This window comes from Brienomyrus brachyistius, chromosome 22, assembly GCF_023856365.1.
Source record: "Brienomyrus brachyistius isolate T26 chromosome 22, BBRACH_0.4, whole genome shotgun sequence".
Lineage (NCBI taxonomy): Eukaryota > Metazoa > Chordata > Actinopteri > Osteoglossiformes > Mormyridae > Brienomyrus > Brienomyrus brachyistius.
Window position 1 is genome coordinate 16,483,183 of NC_064554.1, and position 14,184 is coordinate 16,497,366.

The 14,184-nt window shown below is 45.6% G+C and overlaps 1 protein-coding gene across 3 annotated transcripts in view; it reads left to right on the top strand.

Annotated features, from left to right (window-relative positions):
- The first annotated feature begins 445 nt into the window (after window positions 1-445).
- gcgra (glucagon receptor a) overlaps window positions 446-14,184 on the top strand; it is a 41,856-nt gene continuing 28,117 nt past the window's right edge. For 2 of the 3 annotated variants that reach the window (XM_048990679.1, XM_048990681.1), the window contains exon 1: window positions 446-706. The gene's annotated coding sequence lies outside the window, so the exon portion shown is untranslated. Of the gene's footprint in view, window positions 707-2,082; window positions 2,502-14,184 lie in introns of those variants that run through there. The other variant, XM_048990680.1, reaches the window with a different exon arrangement.

Here is a 14,184-nt window from a genome sequence, read left to right on the forward strand (position 1 = left end):
GACTACGGATCCTTCGCATTTAGAACAGGAAACGCATGCTTACTTTGAACGGGCTTAGAATTAGATAATGTTAACCTGTAGAGTTTGTTTTACTTAAGAGGGAAAATATCGAAAGCAAAATGAATTAATTAAAAACTATTTATTAAACAGACCTAAAATATCCTGTATAAACGAGAAACTGACCGTAAATGGTTTATTACGCTATTTTGACCGCTATAACGACATAATTAATGATTTAACATCAGTGATTTAACCTAACATTGCAGACGCTTTTCTTGGAAATTCATGCATGTGTGAGCGGAGATTTGTTACCAGCATCCAGTAAGTGTTATTCCACTGCAATGAGCGATGATCGCACCGAACTAAGGTGAGTTATTAGCGGGGTTGCTGGGGGGGGGGGGGGGGGGTGGGATCCTCATTGACGTCACATTGGAGCAAAGAGCGTCGTCTCTGCGGTGAGCCCGCACGTACCGAGTCGCAGCACCAAATACACCGGGAACAAGATCCAAAACAACACATCACGTTGCCAATCACTGCTTTCCGCTCTAGAGACATATTGCGACTTTATTTGCACTTTTGGCACCGGAGTTGGATTTGGGAATGCAGTCTAATCGAATGAAAACTAATCGGTCTGTGCCGTTCATTAGAAGATGAACAGCTCTAGACCCGAAGTAGAAGACAAAAGTGGAACTCCATGTCCTGCAAGGTAATTTTCTTCAGGTCTCTTATGTTTCGCTTGTGTGCACTTGTTCTTTTAAGTAGTTCGATGTGCGCAACCTGCGAAGAGCGTGTCGCAGAAGTTCAATGACACTGAAGCGAAACTTGATACCAGGCATCTATTCGCATATCCAGCTCTAATTTATTGAGAATCAAAGGAAACCGAAAATGGAGATGGGCAAAGCTGATTGTCACAGCTCTTTGTGTTTAGGGAAACTTGTTCATAACGTATCATACGGTCGCAGGTCGCTGTGCGAATCCCTCGCCCTTAGTGTGAGGTGAATCGTGTTTGCTGTCCAAACGCTTATCTCGTCTATCAATGTGACCGCTACGAGTAACAGGCTAAATTGATAAGGGTTGGAAATTATCAGTATATCTTGTACATCTGTCTTTGCCTATGATTTGGGGCAATGAGAAACTATGGGTTGTTGGTAACGTTTACTCCTTGATGGTGACCCTGCATGGAAACCCTCCCCCCCATTCATTGACTAGTCACGAAGTACAACTGAGGAAAGCTTGTGGTCAGTCATTAAACACATTAAACACTCATGGGAGAGTTAGGGTTAAACGGTAATGTAAACGCAGTAAAAAGCTCACCCACAGAATCTTAAGTACAAAGCACTGACGTGATTTAAACGGAGAAGGAAGAATAATATGCTACCTAAAATTCCGTGATTTCGGGTTGCGCGTAAAAATCTAGTGCTTGTGTAATAATAATCATACATGAATTAATTGTCCTTCTTATCTAAACACTTGTACAGATTTAGATCACATGGTCTGCGCCTTCAGCTGTCATTTTAAGTCGTTTTTTTCATGCCCTTAAATAAACATGCAAGTTTTGGACATGTACCTGTTTCTTCAGCATCAAAAATGCAAATGAACAGCGCAATATTTCACACTTTCTATTTTCTTTCTTTCTATTTACTTAATTGTTGGCTAAACCAGAGGATCTGAACTAGGGGTCGGCGGAACGTAAAATGACATGTATAGTGTCTATTGCGAAAAATATTCAAGGGGGTCTACCTCACTGAAAGGAAATATTAAGATCTCAAAGTCACTTCGCCTTACGCTGCCACACATTAATGAGCTCGCAACCTATGGTCAGTTTTCATTTGGTTAAAAATGCATTAAGTCTCATATTCTAAGTCACACGATGAATGAAAGTTAATTGCAAAGATCTTTAAAGGCATATATAAAAGTTGCTGAACTCGATGAGCGGAGTAGCACACGAGTGCGGAAAACCACAATAACGATCTGTTTGCTAACAAGACGAGGGAAAATCCTGCTTGCAGTGGCTCAGTTTGCACGGTGCAGAGTCCCGATCTCCAAACCTGTCATGCACGCTCCGTGCGCCGTGATGCTGCTGACTGTGCAACCCTACGATCAGGCATACGGTGACCTTCACGTATTTGGCTTAGAAAATGCGCTTACTAATGAGAAAACAAGGCGAAACAAGACAAGTATCGATTCCTCCTCCGATATCGGGGATTGAGGTGTACAGGTTTTGTACACAGGAAGCGCGCTGCGGTCAGCGGGGCGCTCGGCGATCCCGGTGCCGACGCGCGTCTCCGCTTCCCGAACCTGGCGTCTACTAGCAGCGTCAGCCCTTTTGGGAACCAAAGATACAGCGATGACCTCGTTTCATGCCAGAGTATTTATACAGGACCGATACGATCGTCAGCTATTGCCAGAAGTCGCAGCATCCTGGGTGGTATGCTATTACCTTAACTGTGGTATGGGTTGTGTAAAGTGAATAATAATGAACCGCCCTTACAGAAAACCAGGTGAGTTACTATTTATTTAAAATACACACGCAGAAATATGCAGGACATTGTATATGGTGAAAAACCTATACAAAACTCTCTGTCAAAAAGTTTTTAAAACTAACATAGTTATTGCTCGCCTTTTATTTCGTGAATGGGGGGAGGAAATTCAAAGATCCGTGTGGCTAGAATGCCGGTAATAACACAAGATATCAGTGAAACTTTGTGAGATTACGGTGGAAGGACGCTGGAAGGGGCGCAGCGTTCTCACATAAGGGCCAAGGGGCCAGCGCTGTTGGCGGGTGGATGAAATTGTCGCAGGTCCATTTAGCCTGTGGGGGCAGCTTTGATGTGGTGAAAACGAGGCAGAGCGTGTTTTACATGTGCTGGGCATTGAGACTCCTCAGCTCATAAATTATCCTTTACAAAATAATAATTTGCATTCACCCAGTGTTCTGTTGGACCACGGCGTTCTGGCAGGCGAGTGTGTGATGTCATATACATGGTATTACATCATTTTTAAAGGCGTACACGCTCGTGTTACATACTCCTCTTGGATCCCTCCAAGTTGCCACCTTTTCTCTCTCTCCAGCCATCTCCTGAGGCATGGCTTCAGCTTTAGTGAATCTACGGAACGGAAGAGCCCTAAAGTCACACTTCACTGACTGGGCTTTGTTGCTTTAAGGCTGGTCCATAGCCGGGTGGGTAGATGACGCTAACCAGAAGCCCTGTCTATTTGGGGATGTATCAGCAGGACTTTGAGGGGTCTAAGTTCATTAGACGGGCTCTCTCTCCATCTCACCCTCCCCAATCTCAAATTCCGTGCATATCTCACACCAGAGGGGTCCACAGGACTGTTCTGGGAGCCTGGTGATCCCGCAGCCTTCCCCTCTCTCCAGTTTGGGCCCACCTCCAGTGGCTGATAAGTGTACGTCAATGTCTAAACGCCTATGAAATGTGTCTCCGTGGCTCCTGTCTTTCTGGGTCGATCTTGTCCCTCTTTGGGTGTGTAGCTGAGTGGGTCAGGATGCTGTGCTTGTGATCAGAAGGCCAGCAGTTTAAATCCCCGATTGCTCCAGGGATTCGTCTGAAGCTGCTTTCTCAAGAACGTTTATGGTGCTTTGGGCAAACACGTCTTCACAAATGAATGTTCTTTTTTTTTTTTTTGGCTTGTGCTGCGGTTGAACTTGCTGCCGTCTCCAAACTGCTCTGCCAGCAGTGGGATTGTCTGGATGTCGCAGGCGTTTTAGTGACTGTGTGTGAGTGTGGATTATGTTTATATTACATTGTGGGGACCAAATGTCCCCCACAATGTAATAAAAACCCGGTATTATGAAGTTGTGGGGACCATTATTCAGGTCCTCACAAAGATCTGTGAATGGAATCAAAAAAATTAAAATCTCATATTTTGTTTGGTTACCTATGGTTAAAGGTTAGGGTTGGGTGGGGGTTGTTATGCTGGGGTTACAGTTTTCCCCAGAGAAATGCATAGAGAGTCCCCACAAGGATGTGATTACCTGTATGTGTGTGTGTGTGTGTATGTGTGTGTGTGTGTGTGTGTGTGTGTGTAGATTGTAGGAGGTAGTTCAGGGTAGTAGGGGCACTGTAAACACATACCTATCAGATATTTGATAAGATAGCACTTCATCTTGTCTTTATACTATTCTGAGTATTAATGCCTTTTCACATAAAGGCTACCATTTATTCAGCCCTGCTTTAGTTCCCATGAATAAAATAATTAACCTTAATTATAATAACTAATAAAAATTTCCCTTCCTCGGGAGAATGTGGCTTGAGAGTGGACAGACAGGCGGGATAATGACTGATAAGTCGCCTGGATGTGCTGATGAGGAATATGGTGGAAGGAGAGAATGGTAGGGTTAGGGTTAAGGTTAGGTTTAGGGTTAGGGTTAGGTTTAGGGTTAGGAGATGCACGCAAGTCCTGCTAAGTTTTGTTTTTCTGAAACAAGAAACCTAGCTGTACCCCCCCACATACACACACCTTCTGAAGCGAACCCCCCCCCCCCCCCCCACCCAGCCACCCATGGTCTTCTGATTGGCACAGAAAGAAAAATAACCAGGAGTGATCAAGTGGCGTTGAAGCCATCATTGATCCGGTGATCAACCTGACCGGGGTCTGTGATGACTCACCTCGGGGCTGTGACATCACAGACAGAGATGGGTCATCGGTGGCGTCCCTGATGCAGCGGTGAAGCTCAGGGTCTGCGTGACCGTCGCTGAACTCGTTGAACCCTTCAAGATGCACGATCGGTGATTTTTTACGATTTAAGAGAACATCGGGCAAATTCAACTGCAGACGAATGACACGAAGCTGGTCTGTGAGTTTAATCGTGTCCGGGGCGGACGTGGCTCGCTCGGGTCGTGTTTCGGCGACAGCGATGCGTGCATCTGTCTGTGCATGCACTGAAAACAGCCATCATCCATGTCCGATAAACGTTTTTCCGGCATTTATTGAATTGACATCGACCTCGCCACTTCGCTGGCTTTTTTCCTCCACGGCGGGCGATCCTTCCTCCCCGACACGTGCCCAGCTTAAACGGATCAGGGCCGGGCTGATTAAATCTCTCCGCATGGCCTCTGAGAACAGCCCGCTCCGCGCTTGCATGACAAGGACCTCCTCAGATTCCCTGCTCCATGTCCGAGAGGAAATCATGTTCTGGGCACCCATTAGTACCACGCCCCTGTGCAAACTTAGGTGTTGGGGGACAAAGGTCAGAGGTCACACACACCTCCAATGTGCAAGTAAGTGGTTTATGGGAATGAGACGAGTATTAATGTGACACATTGTTATTACAATGTTGAGTGTGCATGTCCAGTTATATACATACATGTTAGAACCATGTAATGAAATTCTTACTTTGCTCGCTCACCCTTCGAAAAAGATACAAAAATAGAATAAATAAAAAAAAAATTATAATAATAATTACAAAAATAGAAGAATCAGTCGATAAAGTGCAGAGTGCTGAATGACGTACAGTAAGAGTTTGATTTGAATATGATATGATATGAATATGGATATGGGATCAGATTAACTTGAGCTGTTCGCATTGCTCAAGAGTCTGATTGTCTGAGGGAAAAAGCTTTTCATCAGTCTTGTGGTGCATGACTTTATGCTCCTGTAGCATCTTCCCGAGGAGAGGGGTGTGAACAGATTTATTTGGGATTCCTTTTTTGGGGGCTGACAGGAGCAGGGAAGGGACCTAGATGAAATCAAGGTGCTGTCGGAATAAACAAACGTAAAAGTCTCTTTTCCGTGTGTCGAAGATGGAAAAAGACGCAGCACTCTCCACGTACGAGCTTCACTGCATGGATGGGCTTGACATTAAAGGGGGTTCTGGCGTGGGGGTTCCCAAGGCAACGGAATACACCAGTGTATACAGAAAAGGGGGGACCAAACAGAGTACAGAGCTCTATTCATCATTTTATACGTCAGTCCTGCGAGACTCAGCTGGGTCGAATTGGAGGAAATTTCATTCATCAAGTGCGAGTTGAAGCAATGGAAGTGGGTTGCGGGATGCCTTCCGTGCCCAGCGGAAGAAGCAGGAGTGCCAGGGAAGGTTAGAGGAGAGTCAGCGGAGGGCACAGAGTGGATGCATGTCTGACGTAACAACTTTTGGCACGTTTGGAGTCTCATGCCAATTGCTGTCCGCGCGTGGACAGAGGACCAAGCAGGTCAGAAACTTCTGGAACAGGCGGAGAGCTGTCACCATCAGCACTCGGACGCTTCCGTCTTCCCAGGAGCGGCAAGGGTGGGATTCTCCTCCCGCCGTTTCTGCCTTGTTGGCACATCCCACAAAAACATTTCCATAGAGTCCCGAATTTCGCCATAATTAAGTTTGCATGTTTTTAATTGTGCTGAATTCAAGCTGTGCCTAAATGAGCTTGTAAAGGGCACCGTGAGAACGACTCTCTAATTTAATGTAGCTGAGGAGGCTCCCAATTCGATTAGAAGCAAAGGTGCCGTGGTCCGGCTGTGCTGAGGCTACTGCCACGAGGACGGATGGTTTCGCGGGAGAGACACCGGGGAGCGTGCTTTCCCCCTGGGCTTGGCCTACCTGTTACACAATATAACGATGCCTTCAGGAAACTTCACTTCAATGAACCGGCATGTTCAAACCATGACAAGTAGATTATGGTAGGCACGCAGGGACAAAAAGCACCTTCACACCTCAATACAGAAAACAAACCTAATCAGCCATAACCAAAACACCGTGAATTCAAACGTACAGACGCTCCTCTACTTACGAACTTTCAACTAACGAACTTTGTAAGTCCAAATTGTGTTCACTGGGCTCCCGTTTCCTGTCCGCAACATCAATTTTTTTTCTCTGCGCGCCAATTCCGGGTAGCACGACATCCTAGTTCTTTGTACTTGCGTATTGCCCTTTACTGATGTTGACTAACAATTTACGAACATGTCAAGCTACGAACGGCCGTGTGGAACGCATCTCAGTCGTAAGTAGAGGAGCGTCTGTATTAATAAAAATCCTCCTACCTGCCTGACATGCTCGTCATCCACCTCCTTTTACCGACCGATAAATTCCTGGGGGGTGGGGGGGTAATAAAATGGGAGCGAAGGACTCTCTTAGGGATGAGCTTAAAATGAGCAGTGCTGGCTTGTGATGTCATCCAAAATTACCCCCCCCCCCCAAACTGGCACAGATCACTGTGCTAAAGTGGGCCGTCTTCTGATTTCAGAGGACCGTGGATACACGCATGCCGGATTTGTGACTCCTTTCTCTGGTAAAGAGATTCAAGTGTAGAATATAACCTATACCGAGGCCTGAACATGAGCGATCCTCACAGACGAGGTGGCCTCTATGTTTGTTTACCAGTTTGGTGGCATTTAGAAGATCTGCGTGGATTAATTTGTTGGCATAGTCGCTTCCCATGACCTGAACACCTGCTTCGGGATGATTTCATCACTCCTGCATTACAGGGTTCCCTTTCAAACACGCCCATGGGCTTTGCTCGGCCTAGTGTGCTGATTGGTTATAGGTTTTGTGTGTCTGTGTGTTTCATTGTTTTGTTGCTATGTCAGCTCCGGGTTGTCAGGTGACCTACCGAAAAGATCACCTGTGAGCAAATGCTGGAAAAGGTTTTAGCATCTTCAGGCCATGCAGGGGAGGAGAAAGAGAGTGAAAGACAGAGAATGAGAGAGCGAGGAGAGAACATGGAGTGAAGGGGAGCTAAGGGTGAAAGTTGTTAGTCTGCAAAATATTTACCGGCTTCACAGCAGGTTGGGAAATGTCCTGTTTGCCTTCAGCTGTCGGGGAACATGAGGCATCGTGTCGCAAGGCTTTGCCCCAATTTGCAGGCGAGGTGTAGATCCATCATCGAACCCCAGGAGTGGAGCGGGGGGGGGGGGGGGGGGCTCCTTTTGAGCAGCGCTTGGTTTCCAGTCAATCCTCGACCTGCAGAGTCACTGGCTGTCCTCACTGCTGCACGCAGTTCCACTGCAGGATGGACCAGAATTAAACACTGCTCCTGAATTTATACAAAAAAAAAACAACAAAACATGCAGATTTAAACAAGCCACTTTATCACAAATGGAGCAATTATACAATTAGTTAACTAAAAATAATACTTGTAGGAAGTACTGTGACCTCACCCAGCTAAGCTACTGTATTTGTTTTCCGTCCCTACTCTGTGTGTGTGTGTGTGTGTGTGTGTTTCCCCTATGAAGGACTGGCTTCCCATTCATAGTACCCTCCGCCTCATGCCCTGTACTTCGTGGAATGAGCCCCAGAATCGCTGTACCCTCGTGCTGGAGAAGCGTTTGTCCGTGTTACACCTTAAGCCTCAAACCCTAAACATTTGCACCCGACCGGTGATTCTCAGACCTTCCCAGGACCAGCTATGTACTGGTCACTGGAGGGGTCGGACGAGGTAGGAGAGGGACGTGTAGGTATGCCAGCCAGCCATGCCACGCGGATCAGCTGAAACTGGCTGGCACTCTTCAGGGAGCTCTTGAGGAGAGTGTGCCACCCCCCCCCCCCCCCCCCCCAGTCCAGCGTGGCCTCCTAGGTACCTCTGGGAGACACAAGTGCTGTTTAGCTTACATGAAAAGCTTATTTCCTTTGCCAGAGTGGCGGTGAATGTGAAAGCAGTTATGGGCTCAGCTCGAGAGAGGAACGTCACCAGTCTGTCACCAGTTGCTGGCGTCCTGTCCAGTGTGTCCTTCAGCTGCCGCCCTGAGCGTCCTGGCTCTGCGTGTCGCCGTATGGGAGACGCTATTGTAGAAGGTGGACGGATCTGCCTGCAGACTCCTGCGGCAAGAAAACGCCGTTCTGTGTGACCAACACATCCATACATATATTGTTTAAGTGTCATTGCTTTTTTTTTAAAACATATCTGCCCATCTCTTAGGTGGTTTTTGAAATCGTCAGTTGAATTAATGTGCATGAGAAGTATTGCAGTAATGGCTGTGTGTGACTGAGGCAGAGAAGAACATCTTACGAGCTCAGTCGGGTGCTGGCTATGTCGGGTTTGTTTAAATAAGAGGGGACAGTGACCGGGGGATGGCTGAACCTGTGGACTGTGTGTCTTTTTTGTTGGGGAATGTGTTTTGGGGCCACAATCACATGGGATGTCGAACAGGATTTAGCTGGCAGCGGCTTAGCTAGCAGCGTGTTAGCTAGTAGCGCCATAGCTAACAGCACATAAGCTAACAGCATGTTAGCTAGCAGCGCCATAGCTAACAGTACATAAGCTAGCAGCATGTTAGCTAGCAGCGCCTTAGCTGGCAGCGTGTTAGCTAGCAGCGCCATAACTAACAGCACATAAGCTAGCAGCATGTTAGCTAGCAACACATTAGCTACCAGTATGTTAGCTAGCAGCGCCATAGCTAACAGCACATAAGCTAGCAGCATGTTAGCTAGCAGCGCATTAGCTTACAGCGTATTAGCTAGCAGCGCGTCACCTGTGATTTCCTTTGGCACCTGACGTTTTGGGGCAGGGAAAACTGCTCCCAATACGTCAGACCCCACATGGGCTCTCGCTCCTTACGTTCGGATGTCATCTCCCAATCCCTGCTCCATCTCTGTTGATCAGCAGAAGCAGTGCAGGTGGTTCGGAAATCACATCCACTGTTTAAATAGGTAGTTAATTGGTAGTTGATCTAATGACTCCCCTTTCAAAAAAAAAAAAAAAAAGACTCTTCACTTCAGCATCTCTCCTGTAACCTCTTTTCACCTCTTCCTTTCTTCCGCTGTTTTGTCCTTATGGTTTCCTACGCAGTTTGGTTTACTTTCCGAAGTAAAATTATCCGGACCTTTCTGTGGGATTTGCTCCCAGTTACACCAGCCGGTGGCTCTCCCAGGAACACACTGTGTACACTGGGGTTAGGGTCAGCGCAAAAGGAACTTTTTTTTTTCATTTTTATTAATTTGCCTCATTGTGTTCATTTATAATCTCGTGTTTTAGCGCATGGGATTCTCGCTAACTGGATCTTCAGGACAATGTTTGTATGTAAAAATAATTTTCCTCCCCACAAAAATTGGCTCAGTAAATGAAATGTTAGGGCTAAATACTGTGATTTATTTCTCAAAACATAGTACGTTGTTTATGGACATCCTGCCAAAAGTTCCCAGCTGGTGCAGTGTGGAATACAAGCCTTGTGAGGACACGGTTTGAGTGAAAGAGCTCCAAATCCGTGATATTTCCTCTGCCACGGATTAGATATTAAATCTATAATATGCTTAATGGGTAGGTTGGGATCTAGAATAATAGTTGTCAATTATTCAATCAGCTGATTGCTTGTGAATTGTTTAATACTTTCTTGATCAGTGTATAATTATGAAAAAATCTTGAGGTCTTAATAATTATTCTAAAATGTAGAGAATAGTGCAAATAAACCTTTCAGTGGATAAGTGTGTCCAATCTCTTGACTGGTACTGAATAAAGTCTGACGGTGGGAGCTGGCCAATCATCTGGCCAAACTGGAGATGTTCATAAGAAGAGAGGGTCATGTTTGAGGAGGCGTCTGCAGAGCAGCGAGGTGAGAGGAACAAAGAGGAGAGCGGAGCGGAAGAGAGAGGAGATGAACCGAATGATGAGACAAGACAACAGGAAAGAGGAGCGTGATATCTCTTGGTTCATCTTGGTGCGTTCTTCCTGCTCTCACAAACAACCCGCTGACCTGCTTCAGCCGCGGCATCACTGTCGTGGCGTTTGTGTGTGTAGCCTTCAACTAAATAATCATAGGGTCAAATCCCACAGGACGGGGGTGGCAGTGGTTCTCCTTATACATGCCACCCCCCGAAAACCGGGACGACATCGTTAAACATCTGGTTGGATGATCTGTAAAACGTGGGAACCAATTTCTGCCCAACAGATAGCGGCATATGAGAGACGGCAGGTGGGTCCGTGGGAGAGGCTCAGTCCGGTTCCTGCTGTCCCACTGATGCTTACTCACCAGTAGTGTAGGAGGAGATCAGAGAAATCGAAAATGTCCACTCTGGTGTCCAGTTTGGTTTAACTGAACGTCATCTTCAATAAACCATCGTGCTTGAGTGCGACCTTTCAATAGTTTGCAATCGTACGCCCACTCCATCCTTTTTCTCAGAGTTTCTTTCTTTGCATATACAATACCATTCCAAAGTTTGTACCTGCCAAGCCGCCTACAAGGGCGAGTGATAGTGTCGCATCACATGACCTGGCCACCTGACCTAAACAGTAGAGGTGGTTTTGGTGGAGTTTCACCAAAATCAGTGAAGGAAAAGCAACCACTTAGTGGGAACTCCTTCAGAACAGCTTCAGTTCCTGGAGCAGCTGGGGCTAAGGGCCTTGCTCAGGGACCCAATGATGGGATCATTCTGCCAACCCAGGGATTTGAACCAGCAACCATCTGAGTCCCAAACCATAGATCTGCCACCCCTCAACAAATTGTAATTTTATTTAATACTTTTATGGTCAATTCCATATATTGTTTTTTTTTCTAAATAATTTTCATGCCTCTATAATTATTCTACAATGTCGAGAATAGTACAAATAAATCTTTCTATGGGTAGGTGTGTCCAAACTTTTGCTACTGTTTATTTTATAGCCAGGGCTGGACAGGGATTAAAAATCAACCTTGCACTTTTGCCTATACAAGACTACCACATATATATATGCCTACGATAAAATTTGCCAACCCACGAGCTCATCAGCACACCAGGAAAATGCCCGCTATGCCAGATGGCCCCTTTGATACTTGTTGGCCAGTTTGTGATGTGATCATCCCTTGGTTGTTATGGGCTTAAATGTCTTCTCCTTTCCGCCGGCTGCCTCTGCTGAGAAGTTTTGAGTCAACATCAAGATAATGTTGACTGTTGTCCTGCACTGATTCGCGGTTCATTTTCATTTTGACTGGGGCCTCGTTTGCTTTCATCTTCTCACAGCTGTGATACTGGGGACCTCTTCATTGCCATCACCGGCGTGTTGTCCTGGCCCCTGTTGTGCAGTTTTGGTTTAACCCATGGGTCAGGTATACGCCTGGGTGTGTCTTCATTGGCAAATCCATGTCTTATATTCCCGGAGACAGCAAGCCGCTGGAGGGCGATCTGTGTGGTGAGTCTTTGATCGCCAAACCTCCATGCTTCCACTCTTTGGTCTTGCATTTGACCTTTACCCTTCCGCAGGATGAGGTAATGACCCCAAAAAGGACTGCATTAACTCTATCAGTATTCTATCTGTAAAGCCACTTTACCGAGCACCTGCGTTCACAAAGTGGACCATCCGCCATGGAAATCCAGACCCTCATTTATCCGTTTAGTGGCATCAGAGACGGCACATAAAGTGCGTCACTTATTAATTAGCAATGCTAAATACTGACGTGGCGGATTAATGCATATTCAGATGAAGGAGGGGGCTGCCAAGTGTTATCATTCCTGTCCTTGACAGCAGGAGTCTGACAAAAGTGGACAGGAAGAGAAGAGTCAGACTTCCTGTCAGGCGGAGGTACAACCTCCGCACATGTACCTATGTGTGAAATGGCAGCGGCAGGTAATTAGGCCCAGAGGATTAGGTAGACAATAACCAATGACAACTTGAATATTTATGTATATACAGTTACCTACATCTGTTAGTTACACAAAACCTACAGTTTATTGTCTTGTGATTTATTTACTTGCACCAGGTACTGGTACATTGAAGTGCTTCTTTTCACATATCCCATCTCTGCTTTGAGACACCCAAGAGTCAAGCTTGGGTTTGTACTACAGGGTTGGGGGGTTTATCTAGTACCTCTGAGGATTGTTTTAGAGAGGGGCCTTGTTCAGCAGCCCAACAGTCATATGGCTATTCTGTGGAGGCTGGGATTTGAACTGACAACCTTCTGATGACATGTATGGAAGCTTCAGTCACTGAGCCACACAGCTCCCCCCCCCCCCAATAATAATTGTTGCCATTGTAGCGGCATAAGGTACAATAAAATCCATCTTTGCATTATCCCATCTTGCTTTCTCATAGCGGAGAACAAGGCCTCGGTTCCCAGTGCGTAATCGGCCATGTTTCCAGGAACCCAGGAATAGTGTTTGGGATTAAGGGCTTAGTTCAAAGGGTCAGGTGATGCGATTGCTCTATTACTCGCAGGATTCAAACCAGCGACCTACTGGACATAGACACGCAGTCATCAAACGGTCTCCCATGAGGTAATGCATGCACTATAAATACTGTGCATTATTTATCTATGATTTATAATGCTTTGACTCCTCTTATCACACCTGGTATTCATAGCAAGTGTGATCCACATAAATCCCAAAGGAAAGGCAGTTTTTCAAAGACAGTTCTGAGCTAACCGTCGATCAATAGCAACCTTTGATTTTTGTACCTCAGCGGTCGATAAAAGGTGTTGTCGTGGCCGAGTGTTGTAGCGTGGCCTTCAGTGCATTGTGGGTACTGTTGTTTTGGCCATTCACTGGGGGGGGGGGGGCAGTATGTGACTCACCATTGGGTCCTTAAAAAACCGTTTAACCCCAGATGCTCCAAGGATTCTCTGACCCTGCTCTCTCAGTTGTAAATCGCTTTAGATAAACGCATCTGATAAGACTGGGTGACAATTTTTTTTGACATTTTTTGTTTGGCTGCATTTTTGGATGTTTCTTAACTAATTTTAAAAATTTAAAAAATGTTTTAAAATTTTAATTTAAAAAAAAAAAAAAAAAAAAGAAAAATCTACACTACTCAATGGAGTTCTCAGAGATAGTATTCATAGCTTGGGTCCTTATTGAGCTAGCATTGGAAATTCATTGCAGAGTCTCAAAGCACTTATGTAAGTCGCTCTGGCTAAGGGCGTCTGCCAAATCCTGTAAATGTAAATGTAAATGTAAATGTAATTTTGAGATGCTGAATTCAAATATGCTATTAGTTTTTTCATACCTTCAACGGTCTTCTCACAAAATTACAAAATCTGTATTTTATAATACAATTTATACGGCGTTAAACATAGTCAGTCGTCAAACGCATTCAAATTAGTTTGCAAAGGCTCTCATTAATGACCAATGGCTACTGAAGGACGTACATCGCCATTATGAAGAAGAACGGCATTCAAACTTCTTGATGAACTGTCTAGGAAAAGATGCCATCCTTCTGGAATATGCTGCATAGCAATTGCTTCAAAAAGTCCAGGAACGGCACAGCAGCAGCACAATGAATCACTCATAGTGTAGAACTTGGCAAACTTGACACGTCGGCTTCTGCA